Source organism: Miniopterus schreibersii (genome assembly GCF_964146895.1).
Source record: "Miniopterus schreibersii genome assembly, chromosome: 4".
Classification (NCBI taxonomy): domain Eukaryota; kingdom Metazoa; phylum Chordata; class Mammalia; order Chiroptera; family Miniopteridae; genus Miniopterus; species Miniopterus schreibersii.
Window position 1 is genome coordinate 5,415,286 of NC_138105.1, and position 18,948 is coordinate 5,434,233.

An 18,948-nucleotide genomic window follows, 5' to 3' on the forward strand; every position below is an offset into this window, starting at 1 on the left:
GCAGGTAGCTACATTCTGCACAGTAAAAAATGCATATGAATTCCTGGCTGAAAACTGACTCCAGAAGGAAGAAATGCGTGTGTTTCTCTCTGAAGGAACACTCAGCCACTAGGCTTTTGCTTGCTCCTTCAAAGTCTTTGTAGAAACGTGTGTTTTCACTGCTGGAATACGTTGTGGGATGCATTGTTTCAATCTCTTGCAAGCCTCATGTTGTTTCTTAGACAATGTGGAAAACAAGGAGTATGTTTCCCTAATCACTTGTAATCCAGAAGAATCCACACTGCATCACTCTTGCCCACACACGCTCTTTCTCCTAATGCTTTGAGAACATTCAAGAAACCAGAAAAGAAGGGCATTTTGCAGTGAAATTCAGACGGGCATTTACAGGAGGACATTTCTATAGGTTGCAGAGTGCAAAAGCATGATTGACTTCATGTTCTCAATGAAACCCTTACTTTTCCAAGTGACCTGAAGTAGGACTTTCCCAAAAAGATGTGTTTCGTGTCTGTGACGAAAGGAGCTCTATGTCTTGTAATCAGTGCTAGAGATTGACACACTCTACACAGGTTACTCAGCTTTTCGAGAGCACCAACATGCTTCAAACTGAAACTGCTACAGGGTGTGTGTAGCATGCAGAAAGAAGGCTTGTCATTTCAAAGAAAGACGAGGAAACCAAGTTCCAGGTAGTGAAACAAGCACACCAGTATGGGAGATGTGTATGTGGACAGTTTCAAGCAGCAGCTCCTTCTGGACAATTGGAAACAGCGACTTGAAAAAATATCGTACGAAGCGGGATTTGTCCAAAGTTGAAAGCCCTTCCAACACCAACCCTAAAGAACTTAGCCAAACAATGAATGTTGCAATAGGCTCGTGCAGGAAAGGAGCTTCGATGACACAACCCCCGAGCAGGTAGCTACATTCTGCACAGTACAAAATGCATATGACTTCCAGGCTGAAAATGCACTCCAGAAGGATGAAATGCATGTTTCTCTCTGAAAGAACACTCAGCCACTATCCTTTTGCTTGCTCCTTCAAACTGTTTGTAGAAAAGTGTGTTTTCACTGTTGGAATACGTTATGGGATGCAGTGTTTCCATCTCTTGCAAGCCTCATGTTCTTTCTTCACGATGTGGAAAAATAAGGAGTATGTTTCCAAATGACTTGAAATCCAGGAAAACACACACTGCATCACTCTTGCTCAAACACGCTCTTTCTCCTAATGTGTTGAGAACTTTCAACAAACCAGAAACGAAGGGCATTTTGCAGTGAAATTCAGACGGGTATGAACAAAAGGACATTGCTATTGGTTGCAGAGTGCAAAAGCATGATTGACTTCTTGTTCTCGATGAAAACCTTACATTTCCAAGTGACCTGAAGAAGGACTTTCACAAAACCATGTGTTTGCATGTCTGTAGTTTAAGGACCTCTAAGTTGTGTATTCAGTGCTGGAGAGTGACAAACTCTACACAGGTTACACAGCGTTCTTAGAGCACCAACATGCTTCAAATGCAAAGTGCTACAAGGTGTGTGTAGCATGCTAAATGAAGGCTTGTCATTTCAAAGAAAGAAGAGGAAACCAAATTCCAGTTAGTGAAACGAGCACACCAGTATGGGAGATGTGCATGTGGACAGTTTCAAGCAGCAGCTCTTTCTGGACACCTGGAAACAGCGCTGTGAGAAAATTTCCTACGAAGCGAGATTTGGCCAAAGTTGAAAGACCTTCCAAAACCAACCCTAGAGAACTTAGCGAAACAATGAATGATGCAATGAGCTCCTGCAAGACAGGTGCTTCAATGACACAACTCCCGAGCAGGTAGCTACATTCTGCACAGTACAAAATGCATATGAATTCCTGGCTGAAAACTCACTCCAGAAGGGAGAAATGCATGTTTCTCTCTGAAGGAACACTCAGCCACTATTCTTTTGCTTGCTCCTTCATAGTCTTTGTAGAAACGTGTGTTTTCACTGCTGGAATACGTTGTGGGATGCATTGTTTCAATCTCTTGCAAGCCTCATGTTGTTTCTTAGACAATGTGGAAAACAAGGAGTATGTTTCCCAAATCACTTGCAATCCAGAAAAACACACACTGCATCACTCTTGCCCAAACACGCTCTTTCTCCTAATGCGTTGAGAACATTCAAGAAACTAGAAAGGAAGAGCATTTTGTAGTGAAATGCAGACTGGCATGTACAAAAAGCCATTTCTTTCGGTTGCAGGGTGTAAAAGCATGATGGTCTTCATGTTCTCGATGAAACCATTACATTTCCAAGTGACCTCAATTAGGACTTTCCCAAAAAGATGTGTTTGCGTGTCTGTGGTGAAAGGAGCTCCAAGTTGTGTATTCAGTGCTGGAGAGTGACACACTCTACATAGGTTAAAAAACGTTCTTAGAGCACCAACATGCTTAAAATTGAAACTGGTACAAGATGTGTGTAGCATGCTGAATGAAGGCTTGTCATTTCAAAGAAAGAAGAGGAAACCAAAATCCAGGTAGGGAAAAGAGCACACCAGTATGGGAGATGTGTATGTGGACAGTTTCAAGCAGCCGCTCTTTCTGGACACCTGGGAACAGCGCTGTGAGAAAATTTCCTACGAAGCGAGATTTGGCCAAAGTTGAAAGACCTTCCAAAACCAACCCTAGAGAACTTAGCTAAACAATGAATGTTGCAATAAGCTCCTGCAAGAAAGGTGCTTCAATGACACAACTCCCGAGCAGGTAGCTACATTCTGCACAGTACAAAATGCATATGAATTCCTGGCTGAAAACTCACTCCAGAAGGGAGAAATGCGTGTGTTTCTCTCTGAAGGAACACTCAGCCACTATTCTTTTGCTTGCTCCTTCATAGTCTTTGTAGAAACGTGTGTTTTCACTGCTGGAATACGTTGTGGGATGCATTGTTTCAATCTCTTGCAAGCCTCATGTTGTTTCTTAGACAATGTGGAAAACAAGGAGTATGTTTCCCAAATCACTTGCAATCCAGAAAAACACACACTGCATCACTCTTGCCCAAACACGCTCTTTCTCCTAATGCGTTGAGAACATTCAAGAAACCAGAAAGGAAGAGCATTTTGTAGTGAAATGCAGACTGGCATGTACAAAAAGCCATTTCTTTCGGTTGCAGGGTGTAAAAGCATGATGGTCTTCATGTTCTCGATGAAACCATTACATTTCCAAGTGGCCTCAATTAGGACTTTCCCAAAAAGATGTGTTTGCGTGTCTGTGGTGAAAGGAGCCCTAAGTTGTGTATTCAGTGCTGGAGAGTGACACACTCTACACAGGTTACACAGCGTTCTGAGAGCACCAACATGCTTCAAACTGAAACTGCTACAAGGTGTGTGTAGCATGCTGAATGAAGGGTTGTCATTTCAAAGAAAGAAGAGGAAACCAAATTCCTGGTAGTGAAACGACCATACCAGTATGGGAGATGTGCATGTGGACACTTTCATGCAGTAGCTCTTTCTGGACACTTGGAAACAGCGCTGTGAGAAAATTTCCTACGAAGCGAGATTTGGCCAAAGTTGAAAGACCTTCCAAAACCAACCCTAGAGAACTTAGCTAAACAATGAATGTTGCAATAAGCTCCTGCAAGAAAGGTGCTTCAATGACACAACTCCCGAGCAGGTAGCTACATTCTGCACAGTACAAAATGCATATGAATTCCTGGCTGAAAACTCACTCCAGAAGGAAGAAATGCGTGTGTTTCTCTGAAGGAACACTCAGCCACTATTCTTTTGCTTGCTCCTTCAAAGTCTTTGTAGAAACGTGTGTTTTCACTGCTGGAATACGTTGTGGGATGCATTGTTTCAATCTCTTGCAAGCCTCATGTTGTTTCTTAGACAATGTGGAAAAACAAGGAGTATGTTTCACATATCACTTGAAATCCAGAAAAACACACACTGCATCACTCTTGCTCAAACACGCTCTTTCTCCTAATGCGTTGAGAACATTCAAGAAAGCAGAAAGGAAGAGCATTTTGCAGTGAAATTCAGACTGGCATGTACAAAAAGCCATTTCTTTCGGTTTCAGGGTGCAAAAGCATGATGGTCTTCATGTTCTCAATGAAACCCTTACATTTCCAAGTTACCTCAATTAGGACTTTCCCAAAAAGATGTGTTTGCGTGCCTGTGGTGAAAGGAGCTCTAAGTTGTGTATTAATTGCTGGAGAGTGACACACACTACACAGGTTACACAGCGTTCTTAGAGCACCAACATGCTTAAACCTGAAACTGCTACAAGGTGTGTGTAGCATGCTGAATGAAGGCTTGTCATTTCAAACAAAGAATCGGAAACCAAATTCCAGGTAGTGAAACGAGCATACCAGTATGGGAGATGTGCATGTGGACAGTTTCAAGCAGCAGCTCCTTGTGGACACTTGGAAACAGCGATGTAAAAACATTTCGTTCGAAGCAGGATTTGGCCAAAGTTGAAAGACCTTCCAACACCAACCCTAAAGAACTTAGCCAAACAATGAATGTTGCAATAAGCTCCTGTAGGAAAGGTGCTTCAATGACACAACTCCCGAGCAGGTAGCTACATATTGCACAGTTCAAAATGCATATGAATTCCAGGATGAAAATGCACTCCAGAAGGATGAAATGCATGTTTCTCTCTGAAAGAACACTCAGCCACTATTCTTTTGCTTGCTCCTTCAAACTCTTTGTAGAAACGTGTGTTTTCTCTGTTGGAATACGTTTTGGGATGCAGTTTTTCAATCTCTTGCAAGCCTCATGTTCTTTCTTACACAATGTGGAAAAACGCGGATTATGTTTCCAAAATCACTTGAAATTCAGGAAAACGCACCCTACATAATTCTTGCTCAAACACGTCTTTCTCCTAAAGCATAGAGAACATACAAGAAACCAGAAAAGAAGGGTATTTTGCAGTGATATTCATACGGGTACGTTCAAAAGGACATTTCTCTTGGTTGCATAGTGCAAAAGCATGATTGACTTCATGTTCTCAATAAAACCCTTACTTTTTCAAGTGTCCTGAAGTAGGACATTTACAAAAACATGTGATTGCGTGTCTCTGGTGACAGGAGCTCTAAGCTGTGTATTCAGTGCTGGAGAGTGACACACTCTACATAGGTTACACAGCGTTCTGAGAGCACCAACATGCTTAAAACTGAAACTGCTACAAGGTGTGTGTAGCATGCTGAATGAAGGCTTGTCATTTCAAAGAAAGAAGAGGAAACCAAAATCCAGGTAGTGAAACGAGCACACCAGTATGGGAGATGTGCATGTGGACAGTTTCAAGCAGCAGCTCTTTCTGGACACTTCGAAACAGCGCTGTGAAAAAATTTGGTACGAAGCGGGATTTGGCCAAAGTTGAAAGACCTTCCAAAACCAACCCTAAAGACCTTAGCCAAACAGTGAATGTTGCAATAAGCTCCTGCAGGAAAGGTGCTTCCATGACACAACCCCCGAGCAGGTAGCTACATTCTGCACAGTAAAAAATGCATATGAATTCCTGGCTGAAAACTCACTCCAGAAGGAAGAAATGCGTGTGTTTCTCTCTGAAAGAACACTCAGCCACTATTCTTTTGCTTGCTCCTTTTAAGTCTTTGTAGAAACATGTGTTTTCACTGCTGGAATAGGTTGTGGGATGCATTGTTTCAATCTCTTGCAAGCCTCATGTTCTTTCTTAGACGATGTGGAAAAATAAGGAGTATGTTTCCCAAGTCACTTGCAATCCAGAAAAACGCACACGGCATTACCCTTGCTCCAACACGCTCTTTCTCCTAATGCGTTGAGAACATTCAAGAAAGCAGAAAGGAAGAGCATTTTGCAGTGAAATTCAGACGGGCATATACAAAAAGCCATTTCTTTCGGTTGCAGAGTGCAAAAGCATGATTGACTGCATGTTCTCAATGAAACCCTTACTTTTCCAAGTAACCTGAATTAGGACTTTCCCAAAAAGAGGTGTTTGCGTGTCTGTGGTGAAAGGAGCTCTAAGTTTTGGAATCAGTGATGAAGATTGACACACTCTACACAGGTTACTCAGCTTTTTGAGAGCACCAACATGCTTCAAACTGAAACTGCTACAAGGTGTGTGTAGCATGCTGAATGAAGGCTTGTCTTTTCAAAGAAAGAAGAGGAAACCAAAATCCAGGTAGTGAAACGAGCACACCGGTATCGAAGATGTTCTTGTGGACAGTTTCAAGCAGCAGCTCTTTCTGGACACTTGGAAACAGCTTGTGAAAAAATTTCGTACAGAGTGGGATTTGGCCAAAGTTGAAAGACCTTCTAAAACCAACCCTAAAGAACTTACCTAAACAATGAATGTTGCAATTAGCTCCTGTAGGAAAGGTGCTTCTATGACACAACCCCCGAGCAGGTAGCTACATTCTGCACAGTACAAAATGCATATGAATTCCAGGCTGAAAACTCACTCCCGGAGGGTGAAATGGATGTTTCTCTCTGAAAGAACACTCAGCCACTATTCTTTTGCTTGCTCCTTCAAAGTCTTTGTAGAAACGTGTGTTTTCACTGTTGGAATACGTTATGGGATGCATTGTTTCAATCTCTTGCAAGCCTCATGTTGTTTCTTAGACAATGTGGAAAAACTCGGATTATGTTTCCCAAATCCCTTGAAATCCAGGCAAACGCACCCGGCTAAACTCTTGCTCAAACACGTTCTTTCACCTATTACCTTGAGAACATTCTTGAAAGCAGAAAAGAAGGGCATTTTGCAGTGAATTTTAGCCGGCCATGTACAAAAAGCCATTTCTATCGGTTGCAGAGTGCAAAAGTATGATTGACTTCATGTTCTCGATGAAACCCTTACATTTCCAAGTTACCTGAGTTAGGACTTTCCCAAAAAGATGTGTTTGCATGTCTGTGGCGACAGGAGCTCTAAGTTGTGTATTCAGTGCTGGAGAGTGACACACTCTACACAGCTTACACAGCGTTCTTAGAGCACCAACATGCTTAAAACTGAAACTCCTACAAGGTGTGTGTAGCATGCTGAATGAAGGCTTGTCATTTCAAAGAAAGAAGAGGAAACCAAAATCCAGGTAGTGAAACCAGCACACCAGTATGGGAGATGTGCATGTGGACAGTTTCAAGCAGCAGCTCTTTGTGGACACTTGGAAACAGCGCTGTGAAAAAATTTTGTACAAAGGGAGATTTGGCCAAAGTTGAAAGACCTTCCAACACCAACCCTAAAGAGCTTAGCCAAACAATGAATGTTGCAATAAGCTCCTGCAGGAAAGGTGCTTCTATGACACAACCCCCGATCAGGTAGCTACATTCTGCACAGTACAAAATGCATATGAATTCCAGGCTGAAAACTCACTACAGAAGGATGAAATGCATGTGTTTCTCTCTGAAAGAACACTCAGCCACTATTCTTTTGCTTTCTCCTTCAAAGTGTTCGTAGAAACGTGTGTTTTCACTGCTGGAATACGTTTTGGGATGCATTGTTTCAATCTCTTGCAAGCCTCATGTGCAGCCATCTATGTTGTTTCTTAGAAAATTTCGAAAAACGCGGATTATGTTTCCCAAATCACTTGAAATCCAGGAAAACGCACAGGTCATCACTCTTGCTCAAACACACTCTTTCACCTAATGCATTGAGAAGATGCAAGAAAGCAGAAAGACGGGCATTTTGCCATGAAATTCAGATGGGCAATTACAAAAAGCCATTTCTATCGGTTGCAGAGTGGAAAAGCATGATTGACTTCATGTTCTCGATGAAACCATCACATAATGAATATATGCCAAAACATGTTGAAACACTCCCCAGCCGATTTAGTGAGATAAATCTACTGATTGACTGCCAAAAGTGAGACCTGGTGACAATGCTTGCAAACGGATTACAGAAACTCCCGTCAGCCTCGGAGAGGGCTGCTGCCAAGTACCAGACTTGTTCAGTTCCAGGTTCTATGGCCTACATGACTCCTTGCAGGAGAGGATTGGATGCTTGGTATTACCTCAAGTGGATTATATTAAATAAAATTTTCCACTTTCAACCCTGTGTGGATTTCTCTAGGACTCACTTCTGATAGATTTTTTTAAAGTTAGTTTTTTCATAACATTTTAAAAATATATGTTTTTAAATTGTTTAGAATAATTTTTTTAAATATATATTTTTATGTGTTTTAGAGGGAGAGGGAGGGAAAGAGAGAGAGAGAGAGAAACATCAATGAGAAAGAGACATCCATCGGCTGCCTTCTGCATGCAGCCTACTTGAGATGGAGCCTGCAACCTGGGCATGTGCCCTGACTGAGAATCAAACTGGCGACCTTTCGGTGCATGGGACAGCACTCACCCAACTGAGCCACACCGGCCAGTGCTAAAGTTCGTTTTATAGCCAAACTAGTCCCAAAGAGATTTCACATAAGGTAAGAATTAATTAGTTGCTATTCATTTGCCAATTTGCTTAGTTTGTAAAAATGTTTATAAACAGCATAATTCTCCAACCTCATTAGGCTCTCCATAAAATCCATATAAATATTAAAAATGTTAAGTTGTAAGCATGATAGAAACAGGTGGCAGCTTTTCTAGTAATTATTGGGATACCTTCTTCTCACAGTTGATATAGACTTACTTACATCAAGCTAATCAGGGAACACTTCAATTTTTGGATTTGGAATAATTTGTAGTGTATAACTTTATAATGCAATTGATCTGACTGGACTCACGCAGTGCCTTACACATAGGAGACATGTAAGGAAATTGTTGAAAGCATACCTATATATTCCTGATGACAACGAGTTGTCTCTATGTGATTCATCAGGTATTGTCTGAAGGCTTAAAAGAGTTTTCCCCAAGTAACTCACTGTCAGAATTCAACTTCAAATTCTTAACACCTGTGACAGGTACAATGAAAGCTTCACTCAGATGTTTCTGAGACTAATTAAAAAGAGGATACTTCTTACCCTGGCCAATGTGGCTCAGCTGGTTGGAGGGTCATCCTGTCCACCAAAGGGTCACAGGTTCAACTCCCGTCAGGGCACGTACCCAGACTGCAGGTTAGAGCCCCAGTAGGGGCATGTACAGGAGGCAACTGGTCGATGTCTCTTTCACACATTGATGTTTCTCTCTCCCTCTCCCTTCCTCTCTCTCTAAAGCCAATTTTAAAAAGTATAAAGTTGAATCTTGAACGTATATTAAAACCAACTAAAATGCTTTGAAAAGCCCTTATGCCCAGGCCCATCTCAAATCGACTGGACTCTCTGAGGACAGGGCCTAGTCAGTGATGTTATCTGAAAGCTCCCCAGGTGATTCTAGGAGCAACCAGAGCTAAGAAGCAGTGAATGTAACCTGGCAACAAAGAGACCACAATCAATCATATTTCTCCCCAACGAATCCCATCGTTTCCCCATCGCCCCCACTCTCCACACATACCCCAAGAATGCTCTAAGGAAACATGGGGTGTGTGGCCTTGAGCCTCCCAGTAATGGCGCTGCTGGAAGCGCAGGAGCTGGTCCCTGGGATGCCACAGGGCTGATCTGACAGCTGCATACCAGGTATCATTGCCTAAGACTCCTGCTCTCACTGCCCAGTCTCTGTTGCAACATCAATGGGAAACCCCTGTCCCTGGGCACTTGTCCTCATTTACAGAACTCTCAGGAGGTTACGGTGAGAATTATCAGCCTGGTATCACAGCCCAACAGTCTTCACCTGTTCCCTTAACCATGGGATTGGAATTACGTGTTCTGTGTATCCTGGGGAGTGACAGTTTATTTTTCTCTTTTGACCTTAAGTAAGCTTCTCCCGGTCCTTGTATTCGGAGTTGATCGTGTCCCAGGTGTGTCGCTACAGAGCAGGTGGCGAGCAGTTGTAAGACCACCGCCGTGGGTCTCCTGGGACCGAGCAATTAGACGATGCAGGAGAACGCTGTAGCTCACAGATTACACCCAGTTTCAGAAAAGCAAATACCTGAGCGCCCACCTTGTGGCAAACACTGGGTGCGTACACACAAACATACCCACAGGTAGGACGTCTGTCCTATGCACAGCTGTATGTCCCCTTAAGTGACTGGTACCTTTTCCACTTTGTTCCCATTGAACCTCTTCATTGACTAATTTATCTCATCATTTTCAAATAAAATTGGGGGTAAGGAGAGGAAAAACAATAGCAAGACCTTCTTGAAGGGGACTTGTAAGTCTTTTGCACTATAAATGCAAGTGGATTTAAAATGAAAACCCCCTTTGATGTGTCAAGACCTTATTCAGGAAACGCTAACATCCTAGATGTCGATTGGTAATACACGCCTCCCCGGAATTCTAGAAACAAACGGGGTTCCAGTCAGCTAAGCGATATCAGGTATTATATCCGAGTTGCAAACTTTTAAAAAGGCAAACCGACAGGCTTTACGTCCTACCTCATTGCCCCTTCTCGTCTCACCCAGTGGCAAACAGAAGGAAAAGCAAGGAAGGCGGCCACGGTTCAGAAACACTGTTTGAAAACCAGAGAAAGAGCTTTGCTTGACCTTTAAAGCACAAATAGAAAATAGTAAATCTCCTTCCCTCTCCCCGGCGTCCTCCAAGCAAAGCACTAGCAGCAAAGCCCATGGAACGTTTTACAAAGACTCGAGGACAAGGCAGGGCGGCTGAGTAAGAGGGCTGGGCTGCGTGTTCTGCCCGTGTTGGCTTAGCTCTGGTTCTGGGAACAGGTTCCCCAGTCCAGCCTCGCGGGCACCCTCGGAGGCCAGGGCGGGGCTGGAGGGCATCAGATGAGGCTGGCCTAGGTGCAGCGGCATCAGATGACCTCGCTGACGTCATGCTCTGGCCCTGCGGCGCCGTCCTGCGGGCCGGGCCAGCAAGAGCTTGCGCAGCTCCTGGCGGGAGCCGTCCTGCAGCCAGGCGTCCATGAGCGGGTTGTAGCCGACCGAGCTCAGGGCGAGCCAGTGGCCGAGCAGCTGCTCCACCCGAGGGCGCAGGGGTCGATGGCGCTTGGGCGGAGGTCCCGCAGCAGGTTGGAGACGTGCAGCGGCCGCAGCAGGTGGCGAGCACCACCGCGGCCACCACCGGGAGGCAGAAGGGGCGGCGGCGGCGCGGTCCCAGCCGGCCTGGCTCGGGTCACGCAGCCCGGCCCCGCGCGGTTTCGCAGCTTCACCGATGCTCGGACGTAAGACGGAGGATGCCCAGCAGGGGAGCAGGTGGTGACGAGCACCAGCCCCCAAGGTAGAGCTGGCGCTGGCGCTCCTGGGGCCCCAGAACTGCTCGCAGAGGCGCACGGGGTGCGGCTGGAGCTCGACGTGGTGGGTGTGCGGGGCGGCGGGCAGCGCCAGCACCGCGGACAGCGCCCAGGTGCCCAGCACCGCGGACAGCGCCCAGGTGCCCAGCACCGCGGACAGCGCCCAGGTGCCCAGCCCCGCGCGGGGCGCAGCGGGTGCACCGGCGCGACGTGGCGGTCCACGGAGAAGGCGGTGAGCGTGAACACCGACACGTACACGGTGACGGGCCGCAGGGAGAAGACCAGGCGGCACAGGCCCCGCCGGACCCCCAGCTGCGCGGCTCGAGGCCTAGGCCAGCGCGAGCGCACGCAGGCCGTGCAGTGAGCACGTCGGGCAAGGCCCGGCTGCCGGCGAGAAAGTCGGTGACGCTGTGCAGCCGGCGCACGCGCGGGATCGCCGGCACCAGCAGGCAGTTGCCCTCCAGCCCCGCGGTCACCACGACGCTGTGGAGCAGCAGGATCGGCCCCTTCAGCCGATGCACCAGCTGCAGGCTCTGGAATGGAGCGACGCCCTGGGCGCCGGGCCAGCCGCCGACCCATTGCCACCGGGGCCCCTGCGCTCTGGTTCGCTGGGGTTGAGGCCACCGGGGAAGTTCAGAGAATAAGTCAGGGACCAGGGGCTCCTGAGAAGGCAGGGAAGCCACGGCTACCTTCCAAAGAGAATCAAAGTCCATAAATTCTCATGTTCTATCTACCCCTCCTACCCAACCGCTCCCTCCCCAGTTACCCAAATACTCCCTTTGGAGTAACTGGCCAAGATAAATAACAATTTAAAGTGCTGCCTTCCCACCTCTGCAAAAATAAATCGGTGCGTGGTTATGCATGCACAGGTTATTTAAACGCCTTCTAACCCATTTAGAGCTCTCAGTGGGCGCAGGCTAGACCCAGGGGCGCGCTCCTACCTGGCGAGTGCGACTTGGCGGACGGAGAGCGGTCGAGGGAGGGAGAGGCGCGATCTGCCCCCTGGCGTGCTCCGCCCGCGACTGCGGTGCCGGCTTCTCGCTTTTCCGCGGGAGCTGAACAGATGCCGGAGTTGCCAGCGGGCTCGCAGCTTTGAGGGGGGCCGGGAGCCCCCCCTGCCGCGCCCCCACTCCAGCGCCCTTGTATGGAAAATGGGGGCGGAGCGCACACCACCAGGCTCGGCGCTTAGACAACTGGGGAGAAGGGCGAGTGACAGAAGGACGGAAACGGCAAGGGAAGGAGGGGTGGACAAGCCTGGGCGGCAGAGACGCGACTGCAGGAGCTGCTGCGTCCCGGGGGAGTTCCGCTCCGAGGGGGGGCGGACGAGGGGAGCGTGGGGCGGGAAGCGCCCGGTCTCTCGGGACCTGGTGCAGTGTCAGAGGGAAGGGGCTGGAGGAGCGGGGTGGGGACTGAGATGCACCACGGGTGTGGGGAGAGCGAGGGCCCGTCCTTAAGCGCTGGATCCTGCGCAGAGCCCAGGCTGGGGGTAGAGAGTAGCGTGGGGGCTCCTGCAGGGATATGAAATGGGGAGCCCTGAGCTCCCCGCAGACCTGCGGGCCCTCGCCCTCCCGGGACCCCGAGCGCTCCCCCGGCTGCGGCTCCGCCCAGCCCAGGACGGTTCAGCACCGCGGACAGCTCCCGGGCCGGGCTTCGGGAGCCCGGTGCTGCGGGGGGTTCCGACCCCTCTCTGGGCGCGAAGCATTGGGAAAAGGGGCCAGCCCGGTTCCTGGGGCTGCGGCTCCCCCAGCCCAGGGGTCAGCACCGCGGACAGCTCCCGGGCCGGGCTTCGGGAGCCCGGTGCTGCGGGGGGTTCCGACCCCTCTCTGGGCGCGAAGCATTGGGAAAAGGGGCCAGCCCGGTTCCTGGGGCTGCGGCTCCCCCAGCCCAGGGGTCAGCACCGCGGACAGCTCCCGGGCCGGGCTTCGGGAGCCCGGTGCTGCGGGGGGTTCCGACCCCTCTCTGGGCGCGAAGCATTGGGAAAAGGGGCCAGCCCGGTTCCTGGGGCTGCGGCTCCCCCCAGCCCAGGGGTCAGCACCGCGGACAGCTCCCGGGCCGGGCTTCGGGAGCCCGGTGCTGCGGGGGGTTCCGACCCCTCTCTGGGCGCGAAGCATTGGGAAAAGGGGCCAGCCCGGTTCCTGGGGCTGCGGCTCCCCCAGCCCAGGGGTCAGCACCGCGGACAGCTCCCGGGCCGGGCTTCGGGAGCCCGGTGCTGCGGGGGGTTCCGACCCCTCTCTGGGCGCGAAGCACTCGGAAAAGGGGCCAGCCCGGTTCCTGGGGCTGCTGCTGCGCCTCCAAGCGCAGCAGGTGGAGTGCAGGCCAGTGAGCAGGGGCCCCTGGGCGTCGGAGGGTGTGACTCTGTCCCCTCTCTAGGTCAGAAAACACAGCCCTCACGCCAGCCACACTGCACAGACACCTTAACACCCGGCCCCCCTTTCCCCAACAGCCCTTCCCGGTCTTTCTCAGCCGCCAGGCCCTGTCCCTCATCTGCGTGGCTCTCCCAGGGCAGAATCTAAGTTCCTGGGCCCGGACCCTACCCTCTCCCCTGGTACGAACACCCCCCAGGCCTCCTCACCTCATTTTAGAGTGAAATATGTCCATACTAGTAATTGCAGGATTTCCACTTGGAAAACAGAAGTAACAAACGTTTGAGAAGCTTAAAAGTTACATAAAATTTTAGTTGTATTAAGTGGTCCTTGAAATGCAAATTAGCCTGGACCACAGTGGGAGGGGAAGGGAGGGGAGGGGAGGGGAGGGGAGGGGAGGGGAGGGGAGGGGAGGGGAGGGGAGGGGAGGGGAGGGGAGGGGAGGGGAGGGGAGGGGAGGGGAGGGGAGGGGAGGGGAGGGGAGGGGAGGGGAGGGGAGGGGAGGGGACTTTGTAACCTCCCTTCTGTGGGCAAAAAGGGGCCCCATACTAAACCTGACAACTCAGCACAGGCCTGCAAGGCAAACCCTACAAACTCAGAGACTGAAAGTAATTGCATAGCGTGGTCTGCTCAGGAAAATTCCTAACTGAAAGTGGATTATGGCGGGCAGTCACACCCCAGGTCGGTAGCTTCCTTTACAAAGATGAATCGTTACCTTAAATTAGCCCTTCAATTGTCTTTTTGCATCAAAGATAACATACCTTTAAAATATGAGAGTAATCTCTTTTTCCAGACCCCTGAGGGCCCAGACCACACCAGAGGGCTTGACCACGGAACCCCTCATTGCTATCTTGTCCCCCGAATACACCTCTAAGTGCTGTAAGTGTTCATTGGTAACTGTCCCACTCCCACCAATGTAAAAGAAGCACGCGTCTCTCCATTCTACTCTTTATCCAACCCTAGAGATTTCCCAGCTTTGCTTTCTCCCTGGTCCCTAATATACCACCAGTGGACTTCATGTAACCCTCTTATGTCTCCTCCTTTGATTGTAATGTATAAAATAAACTGCCATTCTCTGGAGCATTTTCTCAATCCTTTGAGATTTTGCTTCCTAGCTATTGTCCTCTGGAGCATTTTCTCAATCTTTTGAGATTTTGCTTCCTACCTATTGTCATCAGTTTGGCTCAGATAAACCCATAAAAATTCTCTACAGGTTTAGATGTTTCTTACTCGACACTCCTCTGAAGCTATCTCACCCCCTCACATCTTACTGCCTTTTTCCAGAGGGCGGAGCTCCCTCGCCCCTCTCCAGCAAGCCCTTGTTCTTTGTCTTCTGGATGCAGATATCTCTGTTAGGGCTGATAGAAGTAAAATTATTTCACCCTCCAAATTCAAATGATTCACTCATAGAGGAGGAAAAGTCAACACTGGAACAAAAGCAATCAATTTTATGCACCTGTATCCATTCTAAACCCACGCCCTCCAAGTTATAATCAATTTAGCTAAAGCCCCGAAAAAACTAGCTTCCAAATATATAAGAAATGTAGCAGCCCCTCATACCAGGGTTTCTCACCCTCCACACTAGTGACATGGGGGGCAGGGTAATTCTGTCATGTGGGGCTGTCCCGTGCATTGTAGAATGTTTAGCAGCATCCCTGGCCTCTACCCTCTAGATGCCAGGAGTGCACATACCCAATTGTGACAACCAAAAATGTTTCTAAAAATTGCCAAGTATCCCCCTGAGGGTGAGAGTGGGGGGCCAAATCACCCCTGGCTGAGAACCAGTGCCTTACACCAATTCAGCACTCTTAAAGTTCACAAAGTCGCCTGGCCAGCATGGCTCAGCGGTTGAGCATCAACCTATGACCCAGGAGGTCACAGTTCGATTCCGGGTCAGGGCACATGCCTGGGTTTCAGGTTCCGATCCCCAGCAGGGGGCGTGCAGGAGTCAGCTGGTCAATGACTCTCTCTCATCGATGTTTCTATCTCTCTCCCTCTCCCGTCCTCTCTCTGAAATCAATAAAAACATATATTTTTTAAAAGTTCACAAAGTCCTCTGCTTGAAAGCGCTACCAGCCTTCACAGTCAGCTCTCTTCAGACATCTGAACCCCAGAATTGTATTTCCAAAAACCCTGCATTTATCAGGTTGTCTACTCATCGCTTCCTGAAAGAGCAGCGGGGCAAATGGGAAAAGATGATGTTTAAGAAAACCCTAAGATAAGCCCAAGCTGACTGCCAAACAGAGGCGATCACTGGGCCCAAAGCCCAAAGCCCAAGTAAGGAACAGACACAGCTCTTGAGCTTGTGTAGGGGCTCCGCCATCACTCAATGTGGGCCTTGGGCATTTTATTCTGCAAGAACCCCCGTTTTGGAGAATATAAGAAATTCATAAAAATACCCACCTCTGGAGGATGTTGAGAAGATCCCATATGTGACGGAACTGCACATAGTGGCACCTAGTAATGGCGACCACTCTTGGATGCTCCTTTGTCCTGCCTTATGTCACTGTCTCTTGTCAAGAGGGTTTCAGGGGAGCAATTCCCTAAACCCTTCCACTTGAACATTCCTCCAGAAGATTGTCTGTGGTGAGGAGAGTTCACCGTTTTTCGGTCTAAATTCTCTCCTTCAGTATATTACTGTTTACCAGTCATGCAACGCCCCGGGTGAGATATTGTGTAAAAAATCAAGGACAGAAAACAACAACCAAACATTATTGGCTGGAAATGTGCACTTCAGCGAGTAAGAAGGAAGCCCACGTGGGTCACTGATGTAGGCCCATGGAAAATGCCCCTGCCACCACCTGCTGTGAAAGGGCGCATTAACGACCACTGGGAAATTTACTAATTGCCTCAGCAAATCAGAATTGTGTTTACCCTTATAGAGCATATTTATTTTAATTCACAAGAGTCGTTAAAGTATTCATAACATTTTCTACTCAACTGTATCAACACTGCACATGTTGTTTAAATGTGACTCCTTCCTATGGTTATGTAGAACATACACAACAATATAGAGCCATTATGAATCTCTATGAGTGTTCAGGTGGCAGGAAATGACTGAAAAGTGAGTGCTCTAATCATCAGAATGTTCTACAGGCTGCGGCTTTGTGTGAGGAACCCACCTCCCTCTTTCCCCAGCCCTGCTTTTCCCAGGGTGGGGCTCGCGGTGATTCCTGCATCCCTGTCAGGTCCTGGGGTGGAGTAACTAGGCAGGCTTGCTGCATGGCACAGCTCCCTTCTCCTCCTTTCTGTGGTTTAATTTTGAAATGCATGCCTTTAATAATATCCCAAGTGGTCCATGAGTGATGCTGACAGTGTGGCCTGTTTTGATAGGATTATCCAGGGCTGAGGGGAGACCCAGGCTGGCTGAGTTGCTTCCCCCCCACACCCCCAAAACTCTAGGGCAGCTTTAGTCCCTGACCTTGGCCTATCCAGGGCCTCTCGCCACAGGCAGCCTCATTGCATACATCCCTGGGTCTCACCGCATTCCTCTTCAGGACCCAGCCAGGTCACATTCTGTACCCCAAAAAGAAGCACTAAGAGACACAAGGCTTGACCAATCGACTCAATTCAAGATCTTAGCACATTCTATTTTTTAAATTTTGATTGGATTCTTGTCGATGCTCAGACATGAGCAGCAGGGATGGCATATCTCAGCTTAGTCTATCAGGAGTAGAAAATAAAAATAAATAAATGATTAAATAAATAAATAAATAAAACAAAACACTCGAAAGCCATTTCTATAACATTCTTTTCCAAAGGCAGGCAATTTGCTTTCCTATTTTTAATTCCAATCCTGTTTCATAATCAACTGGAAATGGCTTTTATGGCTGGTTACAATCATCTTGTGTTTGCATTAGGGCATTTAGCAGTAAGGGCTCTTTGTGGTCACATCTAGATAGAAAACTGGACCTTGTAGAAGCCCCTCATTCCGGTTGCCTCCTGACCAAACACAGAGACGGACCCAAACCACGTCTCTCTAGGTCCCCCCTCTGAGTTGTTCTCTAGACACCATTCTGGTGCTACTGTCTTGTGAGCTAGGGCCTCTTCCTGTTTAGTTTTTAACAAAATGCAAAACTGGAATGGTCCTTGTGTTTTCCCAGTGATTTACACGTGTGTGTACGTGCACGACATCCAGGGACGGCAGTTTGACAGTTCAGATGTCTAGGAAGGTGTGATCTCCCTGTGCTTTTTCTTAGCTAGTGGGCCTTTGTCACCAGGGAAACAGCCCAGCGTTCACCCTTGAGGACACCGAGAGCAGTGTCTCTGCAGAGGGCGAATAACGGATTGTATGCCTCTCGTCCACTGTGGCTCAAAGGCCACCTATGTCAGCATCACTTCTGGTGCTTATTTTAAAAACTGCAGATTGATGGACCACAAGACAGACCTATTAAATCAGCACTGCTGAAAGCGAGAGCTGGGGAAATGAAAATCTCACAGGCACTGTGGGTTGTTCTGATGCGTACTCAAGTGTGAGGACCGTGTCCTACAGTCTGCCACTAGGCAGTGAATCTACAGAACCCTGGCTCCCTACGGCCCCACCGTGACTGAGATGCAGCCACCAAACCCAGCCTGGCCTGCCACCAGAGGAGCCACACTGGGTCTCAGCCCGTCCCCTGCCCTTACATGATAAATATGGGAAGACAGTTGTACTGTAGGAACTCAGTGCTTTTCCTATATTCTGTCTTTTTCAAGTTATTTTTAGTGACATAAATAGCACATGAACACACCCTCCATCTCAGTCCCTCTCTCAGAGGTTGCACTTGTCCTTTCCCTGTGTGTTAACATATATATGCCTGAAGCCACGGAAAAGTAGTATTGATGGACATTTAGGTTGTTTGCAACTTTTTGCTATTATAGGCTTTACCAAAATAAAGATGTTCCAGATATAGATCGTCAAAGACTATAAACTTCCAGCCCTAAGATGACCAATTCTAGGGATCTAACGGACAGCATGGTGATCATGGTTAATAATACTGTATTATATACTTGAAAGTTGCTTAAGAGTGTGGATCTGAAATGTTCTCACCACAAATAAAATAAATGGTAGTTATGTGGTATGATGGAGGTGCTATGGTGGGAATCATTTTGCAATATACAAGTGTGTCAAATCAACACCTCACGATTATACAATATGTCAATTATATCTCAATAAATCTGTAGCAAAAGATCCATATGCTATTCCAGTATTTGGATTAAGAGTGAGGCATATATATTATCAGTGGTGATGTTTCCAGTGACCATAACATTCTAATGCTGCTCAATAATCATCTATTTTGTAAAAACTCAGGATTCAAATTCAGAAAAATAAAAATAAAATAAACACGTTTCCATATGCCTCTTTGGGGAGGATATCTCAGGGGTCCATTCAGCAAAGAGAAATTTCTGAGTCACAAGATGTGGCCCAATTCACACTGCAGGGGACTCTCTTTGCTGAATG

At 48.0% G+C, this 18,948-nt stretch overlaps 1 pseudogene across 1 annotated transcript; it reads right to left on the reverse strand.

Annotated features, from left to right (window-relative positions):
• Positions 1–522: 522 nt before the first annotated feature.
• LOC308555622 (prolactin-releasing peptide receptor pseudogene) lies at positions 523–11,858 on the reverse strand (annotated as a pseudogene). Its single transcript has 2 exons — positions 10,726–11,858; positions 523–541 (listed from the first exon to the last, which is right to left on the reverse strand). The product of its transcript is annotated as a prolactin-releasing peptide receptor pseudogene (transcript).
• Between the last annotated feature and the right edge of the window lie 7,090 nt (positions 11,859–18,948).